The sequence below is a fragment of the Cyprinus carpio genome, chromosome A21, assembly GCF_018340385.1.
Source record: "Cyprinus carpio isolate SPL01 chromosome A21, ASM1834038v1, whole genome shotgun sequence".
Classification (NCBI taxonomy): Eukaryota; Metazoa; Chordata; class Actinopteri; order Cypriniformes; family Cyprinidae; genus Cyprinus; species Cyprinus carpio.
The window spans coordinates 22,937,865-22,958,748 of record NC_056592.1 but is presented as its reverse complement, the minus strand read 5'-3'; the positions used below and the strand labels follow the sequence as shown (position 1 = coordinate 22,958,748).

The 20,884-nt window shown below is 34.8% G+C and overlaps 1 pseudogene; it reads right to left on the bottom strand.

Annotated features, from left to right (window-relative positions):
- Positions 1-257: 257 nt before the first annotated feature.
- LOC109058587 lies at positions 258-18,196 on the bottom strand (annotated as a pseudogene).
- Between the last annotated feature and the right edge of the window lie 2,688 nt (positions 18,197-20,884).

Below are 20,884 nucleotides of genomic sequence, written 5' to 3'. Positions count from 1 at the left end.
TCTACATCGTTGTTGATGAGCATTTCATCGAAAAAGTATGACGTTTTTTGGCCCACTTGAGGATGGCACAAAATCGGATTCCTTTGGATGTTCCTGGCACCGCCCCTCTGACCTGAAAAAATGTGTAAAAAATAAAACAATATTTAGGCATAAGCTTGTGGCTAGGAATGAGCTTCTGAGGCCGTTATATTTTTTGAAACTAAATCAGTTTTCCTAACCCTGATTGGCCCCGGTGGGTTTTTAGAGAGCAATGAATATCAACAAGAGGACGAACCGAACTCTGCCGTTCTGAGCACTTTCAGTGTCTGGGAGAAAACAGAAAGAGTTCAGAAAAACCCAGTCACTGTTCCAAGCTAACATAGTGACACTGGAAGGTTCAATAAAAAAAATGGAGAGATAACTTCCTAAAACATATCACCACAATGCCTATGAAAATTTTTTTAATTGCTATACTAAAATTAAACTGACAGAGTGTGGCATTTACCTGCGGTTCCCACATCAGGCACAGCGATTTTCCCTTGCTCCGTGAATCTTGTGGACAGTTTCCGATCTGTAGTCCCCGAACATGTGTCCCTGGAAAACTGCCCCCCCGTATTCAAGTAGCTTCATTCCCGATGATACCTTTTTGGTCATTTTTCAGCATTGGAAATAAAGTAATATTCTTTGTGCCATTTTCCTCCTCTTTTCTTCAAAAAATGAAGGTCTAGTGGTGTCCCCCCCCTACCACAAAAAAAAAAAAAAAAAAGAATAATAAAAATTATATACTATATATAATATATTATATATAATATCATCTATAATATATAAATATATATATATATATATAGATATATATATCTATATATATATGTTTTGGTATGATATTCATTAAATTTTTTTTCATTATTTTCGCCTTTGTTTTCCCGGAAATAGTCTTCAAATAAGATATTTGTAAGACTTTTTTGTTATAAGAAAATTTTATTTTTTAATTAAGCTGAAGCTCTAAATTATATATATCTTATAGTCTTAATATCTTATGCAGTTTTGTTTTACAAGTAAATGTAACTTTTTGTTTTTTTTTTATGATGATAATACAAATACTGGTAAAAAACCAAAAAAGGACAAATAAAACCAGAATTTAAGAAAGAAACTAATTTGCAGTGAAAAAAAGCTTTCGAAAACTGTCCTTTTTAATGCAAAAACTGCAATAAAAAACTATGTTAGTGATGAGGTTTTTTTATTTTTTTAAGTTGAACTAATAGAAGTCAGCTAAGAGCATGTTTACATAGAAAAACATTGGAAAATCAGTGCAGTGGAATGAAAAAGCCTCCAATTATAAACTCACATTCAATTCAAATGTATTTGTATATTGCTTCACACTGACAAGCCCCGTAGTTTTAAAACTATAACATACTACAAACAAACTTAGTTTTTTGGATAGATTTTCTTAAAAATGACAAACATTCGTGATAATTTTAATTTTGCTTTAAATACATCATGTTTTTTTATAGTGTACAAAAAAATGCAATTTTACAGTAGGACTACAAAAATGGGTACAGCATGTCAACCTGACATCCAACAAGGTTTGACATGACGGTGAACAGGTTATGGGGATATTCACACTCTCAAAAAACAGGTGGAAGGAGTTCAATATTTAAAAGAAATTAAAAAGAGAAGAGCAAGCATGCAGCTGGACAGTACAATACTTGGTGCTGGGTTGTAAGCAAACTTCTCCGGATTACTGCTCAGCAGTGAACATTTTTGATATGGCGCCCTTCCAACTCCAGGTGCACCTTTGTTAACAACAGCAAAAGAGCAAATAACATTTTTTAAGCCTGTAAACTTTTTCAATTAACTATGCATTTCCAAATATTTTTTTTTGATTCATCTTTGTAGATCTAACTGGTACATGAATCTATGTTTTATCAGTGGGCCAACTTTTTTTGTTTTTTCCCAGATTTTGCCGGGTATTTCAGAGGCAGAAATCGTCATAGCTGCTGGGTAAACACGTTATATCCCAGGGCATGCACACAAGTGTTGCAACAGGTGTGCATGCCTGACCAAAATAAAAAAATGCCCGCAGGTTGGTTTTTTAGATCGATTTGAATGTTTAAAAACTGCATAAGATTTCCATTCAAACTGAAAGCATAAACCTAGGCTACTGCACGCTCTGCCGTTTTGCTCAGAGCAAAATGCGAGACTGTGACATTTCATTTACTGACGCAGCGCTAAAACCTGCAGTGCATATATTTTTACTTGCTGGCAAAAATTAAAATGTGAATGTTAGTACTGTATTTTTAAAGTGTACTATAAAATAATTCTATTTTTATTTAATACTTTGTATTTAAAAAAATAATATAGTGTTTTTTATATAGTAAACATACTAATATTATCACACAGTATTTATTATTTTGTTTATAATTTTATAAATAAATAAATAAATAATACTATTATTGGTTTATTTGATTTTTTTATAGCATTTTATAATATACTTAATGGGTAACACTATGTGCGGGGTGAATACCAAACCTATGTGCAAAAACTATGACCAAAACTTTGACTGGATTTACAATTTTACGAACACATTATCACAGTCTGGGTGAGGTCATCGTGAAGAGCTCCCTGCTGGTCTGAGCTGTGTCAAAGATGGGTATGATGATGCTCACCAATGAGAACCAGAGTTTTTCTGTTGAATGCAGGCAGTCTCACTACTTCCTCATAGGATATTACATCAAGCTGGTCAAAGACTATGGAAGAGAAAACCAAACAAAAATTCATTAGCTAATGCATGACAAGAGCAACTGTCTAAGGTCTGTTTCTACAACAGCAGACACGTGTTGTGCTTTAACACAGACATCATTCGTGCTTCGTACAGAAAATAAAGTATTAATTTTTTTTTTTTTTTTTTATTACAGCCATAAATTGGTTATTGGGAGATGGTATTTGAGAATTATTACAATTCATCATTATGAAATCGAATTTACATTATTAGGGCTATCTTTACATCCAAATATTAATGAATGAAATATACACAGAGAAGTGAAAACACAAACCCAAAGTGCAAGAATATCAACAGCTTAAATCAACTGGATTTAGTGCAGCCACAGAAATAATGTTGTTTGTGGTGGTGCCTGGCAATCAAGTCTTATAGACATTTTTTTTATTATTATTATTATTTTTTTTTTTAACAAACAATGGGGCAAGTAGTTTGTGTGCTGATCCATAAAAACCTATTTCGTTAAAGATTGTTATTAGAGCATTTTCTCAAAATGAACATGCACTGCATGTGATGCGAAACAGGCCTTAGAAAATGCTAGAGGAGTGAGCTTCACTAACTTGAGCTGTGTTTGGCAAGGTATTTTGTCTTTGCATTTCTTCTTCTTGCCAAAAAGGGACTGCAGACTGACTGACTGGCTTCCTGTGTTGCTTTGCTTTTGCTTGCTACACGCCTGAAGAAAAAATGAAAAGTGCTTAACTTGTGAAAGACAAGGATTTATCTTAAATGTACATTACATTACTAAATCCGTTACTTCAAAGAAAAAGTCAATCTGTCATCAAATATAGAAAAAAAAATAAAAATAAAAAAAATGAATGCATGTCAGAACGTACCATTTCCTGAAGTTCTGGAGAAGGGATGAGTCCTGCGAAGTCTGTGGAGGAGTTGTCCACCCTTTCACTTGCCACCAGTTTGGATCCTTCTTATTGATAATTTGAATGATGTCACCTGTTTGGAATTTCAGGCCGGCTTTCTTTGCACGGGATGAGGTCATCTTTTTGGCAGGATCATAGTCGAAATTGTGCTCTCATATACATCTGCAAAAAACATTATCCGAAAAAATTATTATTCTCTCGTAAAACCATTGTATGTGCTTCTAAAAGATGACTTATCAGCCAATCATGATTGGTTTTCTCCATGGTCAACAAAAGATGTTGACCCAGATGTCCTACTGTGTATACATTTTTTTTTTATCTTACTTGTGTACTGTAGAAGTTTTAACTAGCATCTTCAAAAAAAAAAAAAAAAAAAAATATATATATATATATATATATATATATATATATATAATATATATATATATAATAAATAAATACATACATACACACATACATACATACATAAATAAATGTTAGTTTCCCCTGATGTGATACATTCATTTTTGGTTAAACTATTCTTTTAAAAAATAGAATTTTTAATAGATAGATAGATAGATAGATAGAAAAAAAGAAAAAAAAAAAAACAAAAAAAAAAAAAAAAAAAAAAAAAAATAGACAGACAGAGAGACAGACAGATAGATAGACAGATAGATACATACATAGATAGATAGACAGATAGATAGATAGATAGATAGATAGACAGATAGTAGCAATATCTACAGCTAGAGCTACAGCAGTTACAGCCTAAAAATGACAAGCCAAGCTCTAAATGGATCTAGATGTTCTAAATTACAGTAGCACAATTGGTTATTTGTATATGGTGAATGAAGACTTAGAATACTGCCATCCCTTGACACAATGTCAAGAGTCTAAAAGGTTTTCAGTCAGCTGCATTTCAGTTTGACGCTGTGTGAACAGCAGATGGCAGAAGAAGGTTTGCAGTGTCTTCATCTAATGACAAAGTGTAGTTATCTGCTATTAATGCTATTTAAATAGTCACCTGTGTCTTTCAATTGGTTTCCCATTCCCATGATAAACCCCAAACCTTAATTTAACCAAGGATACAGGATAGACACACAAAAAAAATCACATTGAAGCGCATAGGAATAAACAAGTTGAGTAGACTGTGATCATTAAAAATAAAAGCAGGAAACTAATAAGATGTGAGACTGGTTTCGCTGTTTTTTTTCCTCACCTCACATGCCATGGGGCGACTTTGCTGATTGGGGATGATTTTCAATGTGACAACACCATTTGTGTCTTTCTGTAATGTTGAACAGCATCCAACAACGTTAAATCAAAAGTAACATGACCACAGAAACATCTTTGAATACTATTTTTTCTACAACTGTGCCAGAGTTCAGGAAGATGCTGTGAAACTGTAGCTAATCAAACAACAAGCTACCCAGAATTTAAAGTTAAGCTTTAATAATATAGGTACACAATATAAACTTGAACTGAAGCTTTCTTTGCCCATCTTCACGGCAAATTCTAATTAGCATAACACACACACAAAAATGTAATTCTCATTAATTTAATGCAGTAATAAGATTCCTCCAGTCAGTCATAAACAAATGCTATCATTATTTAGACTTCATTCATACTTTGCATTGACAAAACATGTTAAATGTAATTGCTTATTTCTTCTTTAGATTTTGGGACCCAGGCATTTCTCTGTAGCTTTGATGAGATACACCTTTTTCATTGTATACTGTAATATGAATGATATAACACAATGCAAAACAGTGTATGTTGAATTTTGTCATGCAACACCATTAATTGAGCTGAACGGTTAAGTGTAAAATATATTTTAGCCATTTCATAAATGATTATCATCCATTTAAGCATTAAGCTTTAACCATATGTGACCCTGGAGCACAAAACCAGTCTTAAGTGTCAGTTTTTCAAAATTGAGATGTATATGTCATCTGAAAGCTGAATAAATAAGCTTTCCATTGATGTATGGTTTGTTAGGAGGACAATATTTGGCTGAGATACAACTATTTGAAAATCTGGAATCTGAGGGTGCAAAATAAGAAAATCACCTTTAAAGTTGTCCAAATTAATTCTTAACAATGCATATTACTAATCAAAAATTAAGTTTCAATATATTTACGGTAGGACATTTACGAAATATCTCCATGGAACATGATCTTTACTTAATATCCTAATGATTTTTGGCATAAAATAAAAATCGATGATTTTGACCCATACAAGGTTTTTTTTTTTTTTTTGCTATTGCTAAAAATATACCCCAGTGACTTAAGACTGGTGGTTGACTGTGCTCCAGGTTCACATGTTTCAAAGACAATAGAATTATGACATTTTCCATAAATGTGTACTTATGTCCTACTTCAATGGGCCAAGAAAGCACTCTTACACAAAACTAACTGCATATAATATAAAGTCTAATATATTTTCATTTATTTTTAAACAACATCCAATTAAGCCTTCAAAAACATTACATTCAGTTCACACTTCTTTTAGCACATTTTATTAGTAATAAATCTTAGTTTTAAAAGTATGCTAAAATGTACTAGTTTTTCATAAGGGACTGCACAGTGTGTGTCCGCAAATGAGAACACAACCCACCAGAATCTTCTGTAGTTGGTCTACACTTTGATTAGCAACACTTTTCCCATTGATCTCTGCGATTTCATCACCTTCATGTAAAGAGCCTGTTAAAAACATTAATAAATAAAAGGTTTAATCCACTGAGCTGTATGGAAATATTATTCACACGCCAGGAATCCACTGTACCTTGTCTGTGTATCATCCCTCCATGCAATATTCTCGCCACTGTACACCTCTGCCTTTCATTCAGCTTAAGAGTTACACCCTGAACAAGAACAAAACACAAATTTAATTACAATTTTAATACTTAATGCTCCTTTTGTGTCCCATGGGAAAAAATAAATGTTACAGCATGTAAATAAATTATAACAGAATTGAACATGTTGTGAATTATTACTTTCAAATAACTAAATGACTTCAATGAGTTTAATTCTATTCCTCTTTGTATGTAAAATGAGTACTTGAATAAGTCATGTCAAGTCACGTTAAAATGTTACATGAAACACATGAATAAAAAAAGAGCATATACCAGTGGCTCAGAGGAGCTCTTCTCAAAGGCCACTTCCCGCATCCTGGTCACATCTTTGTTGTTCATATAGCCAGCGCTGCCGTTGGTGTAGACTTCCTGTCCTTTGCAGTTGTTTGTCTGCATGGCGGCCTGGGAATGCAAACACATCGTTGAGATCCCAGTAATTAATTTTGTATTAGCTGGATCCATATATCTTAGATATTAGGGAGGAATCATGCATGATTTATAAATTAAAACTTTTTTCCCCCCAGGTGTAAAATCAAATGGCATGATGAAGGAGAAGAATTAAAGAGTCGATGTGAATATCTGTCCTGGGTTAACGATTAAATGGTTCCATCTTACCACTTCATTTAATCCTGCAATGCTGGGAACTGGTTGGCATGGTTATATTCTCTGCTATGATGGAGCTTGATTTCTACTGACTTGACTAAACAAACATCATAGGAAGGTAGGGTCCCACTTTATATTAAGTGGCCTTAACTACAATGTACTTACAGTACATCAAAAAATAAGTACAATGTACTTACTGTGTTCATATTGTATTGCAAAACACTTTTGCTGATATTGAGGTGGGATATGGGTAAGGTTAGGGACAGGTTTGGTGGTATGGGTAGGATTAAGGGGGGGTGTTAAGGTGTAAGGGATGGGTCAACAGTGTAATTATAAATGTAATTACATGCAGGTATTTTTAAAATATAATTACAATGTAAAAACATGTATGTACACAATAAGTGCACTGTACCAAATTATTAATTTAAATGTAAGCACATAGTATTAAAGGCCACTTGATATAAAGTGGGACCTTTTATTTTGCTCTGTTTACAGTTTTCTCAGTCACTTTGGTGCATTTCTCAAATCAGAAAAGAAAAATTCTCAAAACTACTTGCACAACCTCCACATCTTCTAGTCATTTATACACATCATAAAAGCAGTTTCTCATTCTTTTGAACAAGTTGAGATTGCTTTGGTACATTCATGCAATTGATTATGCACATCTGTCTGTGGTTCCCTACATTATTAGTTGCTCTTGCCATGTTGCTCAAAATGTATTATATAGTTCATCTGTGCAATAGTCTTACCCCTCAAAACATCTAGTCATTAGTTCATCATATAAGTCATTAAATTCAAAAGGGGTCATCTAGTTGTCATAAACTGCCACGCACAATTTTTTTTTTTATTTTTTTTTTTTTTTTACAAATTATTATTAGGACTTTTTGTAAACTTGGCATGAATTGTGTCAAGTGAATCTTGACTAATGAAGAGAATGTAGATCAACCAATGATAAACCGTTTTTCTGAAATAGCTCAAAGGTTCATCTCATGGAAAGCATTGGTTGGAAAGCATATACTGTATAGACAGAGGACAACACAAGAGTTACAAATTCTGACAGTGGACTTATTTTTTATTTTCATCTGTGCACATATTTCTTTTTCCTTTTCTATATCACAATGACATTGTAAAGGGTTTTGTTTGTTTGTTTGTTTTGGTCAGACCACTAGTAAAAGTGTAACTAGGAATTCTGTCCAGTCTCTTACAATCAATATCCCACACACAGTAATGTGTACATTTGTACTTTTGAAATGGATATATGGCATACATAAGCATATGGCATACTCTTCAATACAGTAACTGTCATCCAAAATGTTGCCATAGTTTACATCAGAACATCCCTCCAGAGTACACTGTTATATTGACAACATGACTAAGCAATTTGACTGTCTTATCCGTACACAGTAACACAAGGACTTGTCATTCTGATGGCACTGACATGTTCATTGACATCATTATTGTTCAGGCCTAGCATAATCTGATAACCTGTCCTCAGGCATCTTTTATGAACAAAATGATATGACAGATATGCTCTGATTGTCAGTCATCTGCTTTCACAGACACAGCAGTGGACCTAGAGAGCAGCAGTCAGGCATTCCAATAATATTAAAAAATGCCATGTCTTGCTTTTACAACCCTCCAAGCAGTGATCTACACAGAAAAGCTCTTACGTACATGTCTTGGTGTTCTGCCAATACATAACAATGCATGAATGACCTGAGTTCAGGACAAAAGTTTACACCACAATACCACAATTACATAATCAGGACTTTAGACCTCAGCTTTGAGTTGAGCTTGATGACGCAGTGACTTACGATGGGCTGATGTCAGGGTTTTGATGATCAGCATGATCTGGTGTCATCTAGATATGATGATTAAGTTTTTTTTTTTTTTTTTTTTTTCCTACATTGCAAAATCCATTGTATATTCATAGTGCACAATGGGGACAAGCTCTGCCAAAAAACACTGAAACATTTCACAAAATATCTTCTTTTGTTTTCCCTAAAAAAAAAACTACCTCTACTGGAGGTGAATAAATGTTGATGGGGGTGAGTTATCCTTTTAAAATAATGTGTTAGCAACATTGCTTTTTGATGCAAAGCTTACAATCACTATTAGTTGAGCCACAGGCACACTTTACCCCATACCTATTCCTCATTTAAAGGGGTCATATGTTGCTTTTTAAAGATCATTATCTTGTGTATTTGGTGTAACAGAATATGTTGACATGCTTTAATGTTCAAAAAACAAATTATTTTTCAAATACTGTACATCAATGTAGGTCCTCTATGCCCCACCTCTCTCAAACGTGTCGTTTTCTACAAAGTCCCTCCTTCTGAAAAGCGCAGTCTGCTCTGATTGGCCAACTGACCCAGTGCACTGTGATTGGCCGAACACCGCAAGCACTCATCGGAAATGTAACGCCCCTTTCCATAATAGTGAGCTTCATTTTTCAAAATAAATGTAAAGACAGTTAATAATGTCTTTAGTTTTACCATCAGTTCAAGCCCGAAAGGAGAACAGATTCGCGTGACAGACACAGTGATGAAGCTCGTATGTGTTTGCAGTACACAAGCCACGGACAGTTAAGACAGCTGACTCCACTGTGTGACCCTCTCTCTCTCTCTCTCTCTCTCTCTCTCACACACACACACACACACACACACACACACACACACACACACACACACACACACACACATACACACACACACACACACACACACACACACACACGCGCTCACAAAATGCATTTGAACAGTCAATAGCACTAACTTCAATAACAAAACATACTTACAGTAGCTTATTCAGAAGCGCCAGACTGTCGTAGCAAGTCAGAATTACTTCCTCTCCTAGGTTCACGAAACGTTCGTCCATAAAATGCATTGCTGTTCTGTTGTAGGTAATCTCTAAGCATCATAAATGCATCTACTTTCAGAAGGCCAAATAAAGTGCTTTTGCTTTCGCCTATACACACAGCATCTCCCTGACATGGCTGCTTCAACACTAACTGCGGTTACTGAAACCACACCTTCTTTCTTTGTATTACGTAAATATTTCCACATCGTGACGTAGAGATGTGGGGGCATGTTTGAATGAGCCATTTTAGCGGGGCGTGGCAGAGTCTTAACTTTTATAAAGAATATCTCTTTGGATTTGAGACTTTAGTCTTTGCAACTTTACACATCTTCATGCACCAAGAGCTTGTAACACTCCAAAGAGAAAGGAAAAATTTAAATGCATCATATGACCCCTTTAATAACCTTTAGCACAAATAACAGCATGGTTTTATACTTTGGCAGTTCATCAACATGTATAATAACTGGCCCCTTCTGTTGCGGATCATAAGTTATTCAAAACAGAAGATTAGACCCATATGACCAAACTCTTAGGATTATATTACTCCAAATATCATTCCAATAGCATAAGCAATCTGCTGAAAGAGGTTGTTTTTGAAATAAAAGAATGAGACAAAGTGTGCTTGTCTTGAGCCATAAATCATTTCACTGTTTTAACTTGACACACCTAAAATCTTTGCCCAAAACAGAAGTGAAAAACATTCTTTGAAATCCCTGAAACAAGCCTTTTCTGTAAACTGCTTAACAAAAGGAATCCTTTTTCGTTTGTTCTTTATTTTAGGCTTCCTGAAAGTTGTAACAGGTAGAATTACACACATTTAATAAGGTTCAGTTATAATGAATGAAATAAAACTGAAATGCTCCATTGTAATTGCACTACATCACTTTTGACGTTGATTATATTAGAATCAATATGTGGCTTATCTAATGTTCATCTGGAGGAGCACCTGAAGAATAGAGGCCTCAATATGTGTCTCTCAAGTTTAGCTCCTCTGCTAGCAAATCTCGATTGCATTATCATCAGCTTTACAAATAGAACTGACTTTGCACATTATATGATACTCGGATGATAATCAACTATCAAAATATGCTTTGTCTAAACCTCCATGACAAAAATCACAACTCATGATTTGTATAAAGTCTGTTAATGCAATCCTAAAATGCATATTTGCTGACATGTGTTTACACTTAATTTAATCCAGTATAAATATAGCATCTGTCTGGACACATGTAAGATCGAGGCAGAGGTGCGAACTTAATATCCTGCATGTCTCAATGCCCTAAATATGTTGTGTCAGACATGGGAAGATGGGTGGAATACATACACACTCACTGGCCACTTTATTGGGTACACCTTGCTAGTACTGGGCTGGACCCCCTTTTGCCTTTAGAACTGCCTTAATTCTTCGTGGCATAGATTCAACAAGGTGTTGGAAACATTCTTCAGAGATTTCGGTCCATATTGACATGATAGCATCACGCAGTTGCTGCAGATTTGTCGGCTGCACATCCATGATGCAAATTTCCCGTCCACTACATCCCAAAGCTGCTCTATTGGATTGAGATCTGGTGACTGTGGGGGCCATTTGAATAAAGTGAACTCATTGTCATGTTCAAGAAACCAGTCTGAGATGATTTGAGCTTTGTGACATGGTGCATTATCCTGTTGGAAGTAGCCATCAGAAGATGGGTACACTGTAGTCATAAAGGGATGGACATGGTCAGCAACAATACTTAGGTAGACTGTGCCTTTTAAATGATGCTCAGGGGCCCAAAGTATCAAGAAAATATCCCCCACATCATTACAGCCTGAACTGTTGAGACAAGGCAGGATGGATCCATGCTTTCATGTTCTTTAAGCCAAATTCTGACCGTACTGTCTTAATGTCGCAGCAGAAATCGAGAGTCATCAGACCAGGCAACATTTTTCCAATCTTCTATTGTCCAATTTTGGTGAGCCTGTGTGAATTGTAGCCTCCGTTTTATATATATATATATATATTATATATATATATATATATATATATATATATATATATATATATATATATATATATATATATATAGGGAAGACATACTAAATCACTAACAAATTTATTAAGCTTCCATTTGAGCATCAATACAAATTAAAAATGAAGGAATACCCACACCTAAGCTGGACATTCAGCCAGATGTACTCTTTAAACACATACATTATTGTGATATATTATTAAAATAATATCAAAAAATATATATTTTTTAATATTTTTATTGTCATATACATTCACATATATACAAATGCAATTCTTAATTGTCTTAATTGTCTAAAAGTGATAAAAAAAAAAAAAAACCTTAAAGCAGTTAAGCACAAAAAGAATGCTAGAATTTAGTGTACCTCCTCTATTTTAAAACTGCTATTTCGGTACCAAAACTTGGAGATGAACCATCAGCAAAAGCCTCCCGTGAACTCGCTTACAGAGTTCACAGCTGCTGACAGAGCTGACTTCATGAAGTCACACGTTGGTAGGAAACAGCCAAACATCCTAAGCAAAGGTTGCATGATAAAACATTAATGCGTGGATCAGTTAAAGAGAACCTTCTAATGCGTGTCCACCGAGCGGCAACCTCCCGCTCTCTCGTGAAGCCAACAAGGAAGTGACTAAAATTGCAATTCATTGACTAGCCGCTTGAGGCTGGCTGCAAAAGGGAGTCAGGCCCATAGAAAATGCCCAACTTTACAGCTGAAAAAAACATGTTCACAGCCTGGTTCAAAAAATTATTTTTGACTATATAGCTAATTTTGCCCTTCAAGACAACTGTGAGGGGGGTGAATTATTTTATAACTCATCCGTTTAAATTATATTAAGCCTTAAAGTTCTGCATAATTAAGGGCGTGGCCACTTGAGTGACAGATGGATTGCTGACACTGCTGGTCGAGCTAGATGGGCGTGGCTTCAGCAACCAGCTCCCGCCTTTTTGCCCATTTTCGATTATCCGGGAGTGACACACGGTGATGTGCTGCCAACATGGCGACGGCCCACTCTGCAAACTTTGAGCTTCAAAATTGCTCTTAAGGAGTCTACGGGTGACGTCACGGACACTACGTCCATGTTTTTATACAGTCTATGGTGTCCACGCAGAGAAACGTGTTGACTAAGGACTTGAGAAATCAGCACTTCAAGTGAAATTGTATGTTTCATATGCAGAATTCAGTGTTGACATAACTAAAGCTATTGCAGTTTACAGCAGCCAGAGGTCATATCCTGCTGCAGTAAATCCCATATCAGACCTTTGACTGTAATGCTAATATTGTGCTTTATTTGTACACTCCCAAAAGTTTGCAGTGTGTATGTGACAAATAAAGTCTTCTATAACTGTGGGAGACCCTAACACATCCTCATTCCCAAGGGCAAAATAACAGTCTGCGACATGATCTCCTTATATACAATTATCTACAATCCATTCCATCACACTCCCTAAGGTCACAAAACTCTGGATTTTTGGTAGTACCTAGGATAGCAAAGTAGAGCGTTTTCGCATTTGGCTCCCAAACTCTGGAATAGCCTTCCTGATTATGTTCGGGGTTTAGACTCACTCTCTCCGTTTAAATATAGATTAAAGACACATCTCTTTGTCCAAGCATTCAAATAATGCATCTCATAATCTTGTACTACAGTTATATCTGATCAAATGTGCATTATTATTCTTTAGCTTGGGTTAAACAAATAAATTTTGTTTGTTTGGAACAGCAGCTACGCTAATTATGTCTCTGTTTGTTTCTGACATCCCGTGGTAACTAGGAATTACACAAGTTTCAGTCTGTATCAAGCCCTTACAAAGAACTGAGATGACCGAACACGGGAGAAGAAATGATGCAAACCCTTCAGGGGACCTTAGATGATGCCAACCCTGAAACAACATCAACTACCAAATTTTGCTACAAGTTTGATTGCAACATATAATCATTGCTGTTAATAGTGTTCATCGTCTGTTTGATTATGTCATTACCTGAATTTTACCGTACATTTCTGCCATATTTTTGACATAGTAAGCTACTACTAAATATATTGTAAAATCTTAATTTTCTGTAAAGCTGCTTTGCGATGATTTGTATTGTGAAAAGCACTATACAAATAAACTTGAATTAAATTATATACACCTTTTATTTTGGACTATCATGTGACTCAGCAGACAACACCACCTCTGTTTTCAGGGAAGTGTCGTCGCATGGCTTGAGATGTTGAAAGTGTCACCTGATTTTCAGTGCTGAACACAATAAAAGAATAGCAATAACCAAGGTACATTAACTGCTATTTATTTCAAATCATGTATTATCAAACACCTCATTTTAAAACTCTATTGTGTTTTCTTCATCTGAAGCAAACAAACAAATGTAAACCAAAGAAAAGCTCTCGCCTTTGAGGAGATAGAGTAGATGACTCTGGCTGATACCTGCATATCTGTTATTCACTTGCTAAATGCTAATATAACATTTTCATGATAATGTTGTTCATGCTGGGCAGCAAAAGATTACGAGGTAAGAAGTAAGCTAAAAAACTGTTTTAGCATAGCAATTTTGACATGACTGACAGTAATATCCAGTGTTGCAAACTACTCCACCTTTTTGTCAGATTCCACAGTTTTGAATATAACATTCATTCTTTCATTGACTGGATTTATGAATTTCTTAACTGAATATGTATTAGGCAAACATATGAAAATAGTTTAAACTGATTACTTCAAATTCAGGTTCTTTCTTCTTCTTTATTCCAATAAATCCCTTTAAATTACAATTCGTTTGAATAAAAATGAATCATAACATTGTTACGGTCTTGCAATGTAGGAAACTGTGGCATTAGGTGTCTTTTAGCATAATACTGCTGTCAGTTTTAAAAATGCCACAGGCCACAACAATACAGTGATTTTACCACAGTTATTTATTTTTTCACTGCTATACTATATAACAAATCTTCATTATCTGGTTGTCTATAGCATCTCAAAATTTACACTGTATTACTTATTAATTATTTGCATACCTACAATAAACCAAATATATACCCATATATATACACACACACACACACACACACCCATCTCAGATTTTTCATTAAGTCACAAATTGAATATATATGTCCAACTTTATTCACGTACATATATTCAGATAGGGCGATATATATACCATATACTGCTCGATTGCTTGCATCATTGCAAAATGCATACGCTGCAATAAACTATATTATCTCCTAGGTCTAATCTCCTAAATGTGACTATAAGGCGACTACAAGATATTAAATATTATAAACAATAACATCATGATATTCTTTAAAACTTTATTTTCTTGCTTGATTTTTGTGATGGAAATGCAATTTTTTGAAGGTTTACTATTAATAAGGACATTTTCACGGAAAATATCCATCTCTACTACAGACCAGCTACTCATACATGTGCTACAGTCACTGCACTTACAATCAGCCATGCGTGAACAGGGAAGCTCCTTTTATCTAAAACAAACACAATGCAGGAACACTGTTTTACACAAGCAGCTCCAAACTGTTCGTCAGACTCTCTTTTATCGGCAGAGAAAATGACGGCTTCTTTTTATAGAAAGCTTGTGCTCTTCTGTTTGGTTATAGGGAAGCACCACTGTCAGCAATCTTGAAAACCATAATATTTTGTAGGTAGTAGGTTTAGTATTCGAATGAGATGTTGGATGAAGAGATTGTCTTCATGATTCTCACTTTAAAGTGTTTAAAGTGTTAGAGTGTTTCTAGGGGGTTACTAGGGTGTTCTGAAAGGTTGCTATAGGTAGCTTACCGGCCCAAATCTGAAAATCCCTAGCTATGACTTCAGTGTACTAGGCATTCCACTTCACAATATATTGACCATAAATTTATTGTCCAATATTAGCACTGGATTGGTCGGAATTGGCTGATACTGAAAACATTGGAGCTTACACATTGGAACATTAGATTTTAGTATAGATTTATAATATCAACCATCATGCTGTTAAGTGACTATTGCATAAAAAAGATTTATTGCTACGTCAATATATTAAATAAAAAAGAAAGAAAGAAAGAAAGAAAGAAAGAAAGAGTGCCAACATATAAATATGTTTAGAGCAGATTTTAAGAAAATCAAAGGGTTATGTGCAACATGTTTTTTTTTTTTTTCAGCTAGAGAGGCCCAGAGACAGACATAAATGTCAGATGCCAATTTCTGTCTGAAGTTCAGAGAAAAATCTAAATAAATCTATAATACATAATCAATTATTTGTTTTGTTCATGCTTTCAAGTGGGTCTCCCTCAAGAAATCAGACATCACATTTGACCAAGAAGATTAACTAGAAATATGACTTTTTATGGCAAACCAAAATTAACGTCTATTGTACATCCTGCCACTAATCCTATCTTTGCCACATAATACTATTGTCTCCTCATGAATGAGTTTATCTGAGGAAACAATCATTAACGTTGTTACTTCACAGATATCTTTACAATGTCAGAACATAATGTCCCAAGTCTATGATTTTCAAAGAAGGATTGTGAACAGTTAATGACCGCTAGCACTGCTATATAAAGAAAAGCAGTTAATGACATTAACTCATAAAAGTGAAGTAAGATTGATAATGGTGAGCTGACATCTGAAACATTACTACTCTGACTGATTAATTTATCATTATATTCATATAAAGTATGATTGTGCTTCTAGGCTAAATGTTACATGATATTATTAGTATCTCCGCCAGATTATAGGAAAGATAGATGAGATCTCTTCAAAGTCTCTACTGTTTAATTATCACCAGTAAAGTATGGAGTGCCACAAGGATCTGTCCTAGGTCCTCTGCTATTTTCAATATACGTTACCCCTTGGTTATATTTAAAAAAAATATATGGGATTAGTTTCCACTGTTATGCTGATGATACTCAACTATTTATCTCAACAAGACCTGTTAACAAGATCTGTTAACTTTTAAATTATCTAAGCTAACAGAGTGTGTTAAAAATGTAAAAGATTGGATGACCAATCATTTTCTCATATTAAATTCTCTTGGATTACTATTTGAAAATAGACGGACGTACTGTTACTTCCTCTACAGTCAAAAATCTGGGTATGTTAGACAGCAACTTTTGAAAATCATATTTCCCATGTTACAAAAACAGCATTTTTCGATATTAGAAACATTGCCAAGCTATGAAACGTTACCTTTTTCTGATGCAGAAAAGCTAGTTCATGCGTTCATGACCTCTAGACTGGACTATTGTAATGCACTGCTGGGTGGTTGTCCTGCATCTTCAATAAACAAGCTACAGGTAGTCCAAAATGCAGCGGCTAGAGTCCTTACCAGGTCAAGAATAATATATATATATATATATATATATATATATATATATATATATATATATATATATATATATATATATATATATTAAAAGGCGTTTAAAAGAACCACTGAATCAGTTTTATTAATCCAGTTCATAAAAGAACTGTTCGAAAGAACTGATTTGCGGAATGAGAACCCCACTACCATCATGACGTCACGATGCGTCATGCCGAAATATTATTCGATACGATGCGAGTCGTATACCATTTCTTCTAGTTATGCTGCAAACTATTTCAGATAAATCGTCAAAATATCTAATGGTATGAAGAGGACAGTTGTTCAGAGCGGCTGTCTGCTGATCTCAAACCGGGCTGCACCAGTCTGAACCAACCATCTTCATCCCTTATGAAACACTTATATCTGTGACACTGATTAAAAAAATAAATAGAAAAATAAAAAATACTATCAATACACACTGTCAACATCCGATTGACAAATGTAAGTTACATGCTGAAATAAGGAAACAGTCGTCTTCTGTAATCGTTAGAGCCTCTTACCTTGTCTGACTTGGGTTTATTCTGCAGCAGCTGTTCCAGATAGAGATCAGAGAGAGCCGTTCGCGCGCTGTTCACACGCTCCAGAATGACAGCAGGTTCGTTTTTATTGGAATTTAATGTCATGTTTCACAGTAAGAAGGGGAGGGGGTAGGGAAAAAAAAGGAAAATAGTCTTGACCCAGTTGAGTCTGCTCAAGGTCCGAAAGGGGTTGGCCAGAAGAGCGATACGACGTGATAAGAAAGCTTGAGATAGTTGAAGATAAAGGTTGAGGGATTCGTGCTCGAAGTCCAGAGTTTGCGCAAGAGACAAGACACAGCTGACAAAGCACATAAACATTACTGTGAGGAGGGGGCTGGCACACTGCAGCTTCCCTTCAGAGTGCGCACTTACGTAGTAACTATCCTTGAAAAAACGTAAAGCGGACCCGCAAGCGATTTCTACTATGGCAACGACTAAGCTTATGAATATTAATTAACGTATCAGTAGTCCAAATTGATTGGCTGACAGGCAGACGTTGGTAGGCGGGCTCTAGTCATTTAGCGAATTAAAGTAATCCTGCTATTGAAGGCGTGGCTCATAAATATTAATCGTGTAATGTGACTGTGTTCTCGAGGAAGGTTTGATAAATATGAATGAGTGAAACCTTCTCCATAGTATGATTTTAAAATTAGCAATGTCCTGTCGAAATATAGTTGTTAACCACTTGCTAACCGAAGTTGTTTCGTTTCACTGTGAAACTGAAAATGTCATAAACAAATGGCGAATAGCGGTTTTGTGCTCTTTTCAGCTGATTGTTTAATTATGCTTTCAAAGTTAGTAATATGAATAATAAAATAAAAAATTGCGCACGAGAAAAATAGTTCTCCTGTAGCTTATTGTAATTGATCTGAAAATGAACTTTTCCTGTGCATATTAGTGAATGTGCATTCATGTCAATGAGTCAATATAAGACAAGCTTGAGTATTAATGAAATTTAAGAGCATGCACGCCCCCTTGCGTCACACACACAAATACTTATTTATTTTATTTCTTTTTATTTGTGAAAGTACAGTTAGAGTGTTCTAGTATGAACTGGGTCCTCTAGAACATTAATTAATTAAGTTAAATCCATAGACATCCATTTTGTAGTGGTATCCAAAAGAAATTAAGTGCACTCATTCAATCCAATAATGCACTGCAATTACTGTATGAGTGTACAGTATAACCAATGTGCACCCAACAGATACAAAAAGAAAGAAAGAAAGAAAGAAAGAAAGAAAGAAAGAAAGAAAGAAAAATGGTACAATGGGGCAATACTATTTCAAAAGGTAATGTACGCTTTAGGTAATAATATGTTACTTAAAAGTAGCAATCTTTTAGCCCTAAATATGGTACAAAAGTGTACCTTTAAAAAGGCTGCTGGCCCAGGTAAAGAGTCTGAGGGTCAAGGTGTTTTTTTTTTTTTTCTCGTTTTTTTCAGCAAGCACAAACTACACTCATTTTCATTCCTTAAAGTGGACTATAATAGTGGACTAATGAAGGCAATAGTGAAAAGGGTAGGTTAACATGGAGTAAGATGACCAATACATTGCACAAAATCTAATCTTAACACTTAATGATTGGCTTTGCTTTTAATTTTTGTGATCTCATCTGAATATCAACATATGTGAGATTTAGTCAGACAAAGCTGTTCTGAGGTTAATTGATCTAATTTTGTGTCTGAAAAATAATGATCTATGATGACTGTATTCACTGATGATTGTATTATGCTGAATATGAAATATTTTTGTGTCTATTTTAGACACAGCTCCGGGGTATTAATAAAGGCCTTCTGAAGTGAAACGATGCGTTGCTGTAAGTAAAAAATAAAAAAATAAATGAATAAATAATATGCTTATACGCCTGCTTGAGTGACCAGAAGCTGGAGATTACAGTTTATACATTTTTAAAAATCTATATTTTTCTTACTCAAATGCATCGTTTCACTTCAGAAGGCCTTTATTAACACCCCAGAGCCGTGTGGAGTAGTTTTATAAAGGATGGATGCACTTTTTTCAGCTTCAAAAACATACACCATTCACTGCCGTTATACAGCTTGGAAGAGCCAGGAACATTTTAAATATAACTGCGATTGGATTCGTCTGAAAGAGGAATGTCAGATATGTCTATGATGCCCTGAGGGTGAGTAAATCATGGGCTAATTTTCATTTTTGAGTGAACTATCCCTTTAAGATTTTTTTGTGGCGAACCATTCATCAGTCTTCACAAATTAAATTGTTGATGACAGACAGTGATTAACCTAATTATTTTGTCTCTTCATAAACATACATTTGCATGGATGGGTGAACACAATCACCTGATTTTGTAAATGTGACAAATTTATCATTGTGCACCAAGTTTTCACTTGTCTAAAATGTAAAATGCTTACATTTACAAGATGAGCCTGCAATATCAGAAATAATGAATAAAGTAATGGTCCATGTTAAATACAAACATTAATTAAAAGAAAATGTTTAATGAATTAAAATGAAAAAAAAAAACATATAAGAAAGCATTATTTAATTTAGTGTTATACATATGTTCTAATATTCATATAGTTTGCTCTAATGTCACAAATCATAATCTCAAGTTTACTGCATGTTACACGATTCTTTGAGTTCTTTTGTGTGGGTTTAAGAAGTGTACTCAAAAACATTTTCACATGTGTCCTCCAAAATTACCCAAAACCTAATCAGTTTATGTGAAAAAAATCCATTTATTCACACAATTGTTTGACAAACTACTCCGCAAACTACTTCCTCCCACTGCTGCTTTCTGATGATTTGGAGAACAGTTACTCCGAGTAGCCCCCTGTCATTTCACAGAACACTGCAGCCAAATGTGGGCCAAATCCAATTTTTTTGCTCACATGTGACTCGGATCTGTTTTTCTCATGACAGTGAACAGCACAAACCACATGGAATCTGATCTTTTTAATTCCGATTTATGCCACTTCCATATGTAGTACTTGGAATGCGACCACAGTGTGAACAGTCATATAGGAATTCATGCAACCTTTACATCACTAGTCTAGACCAACATTAGTCACAATTCTGTGCTCATGGGAGTCACTTCAAAGATTTTA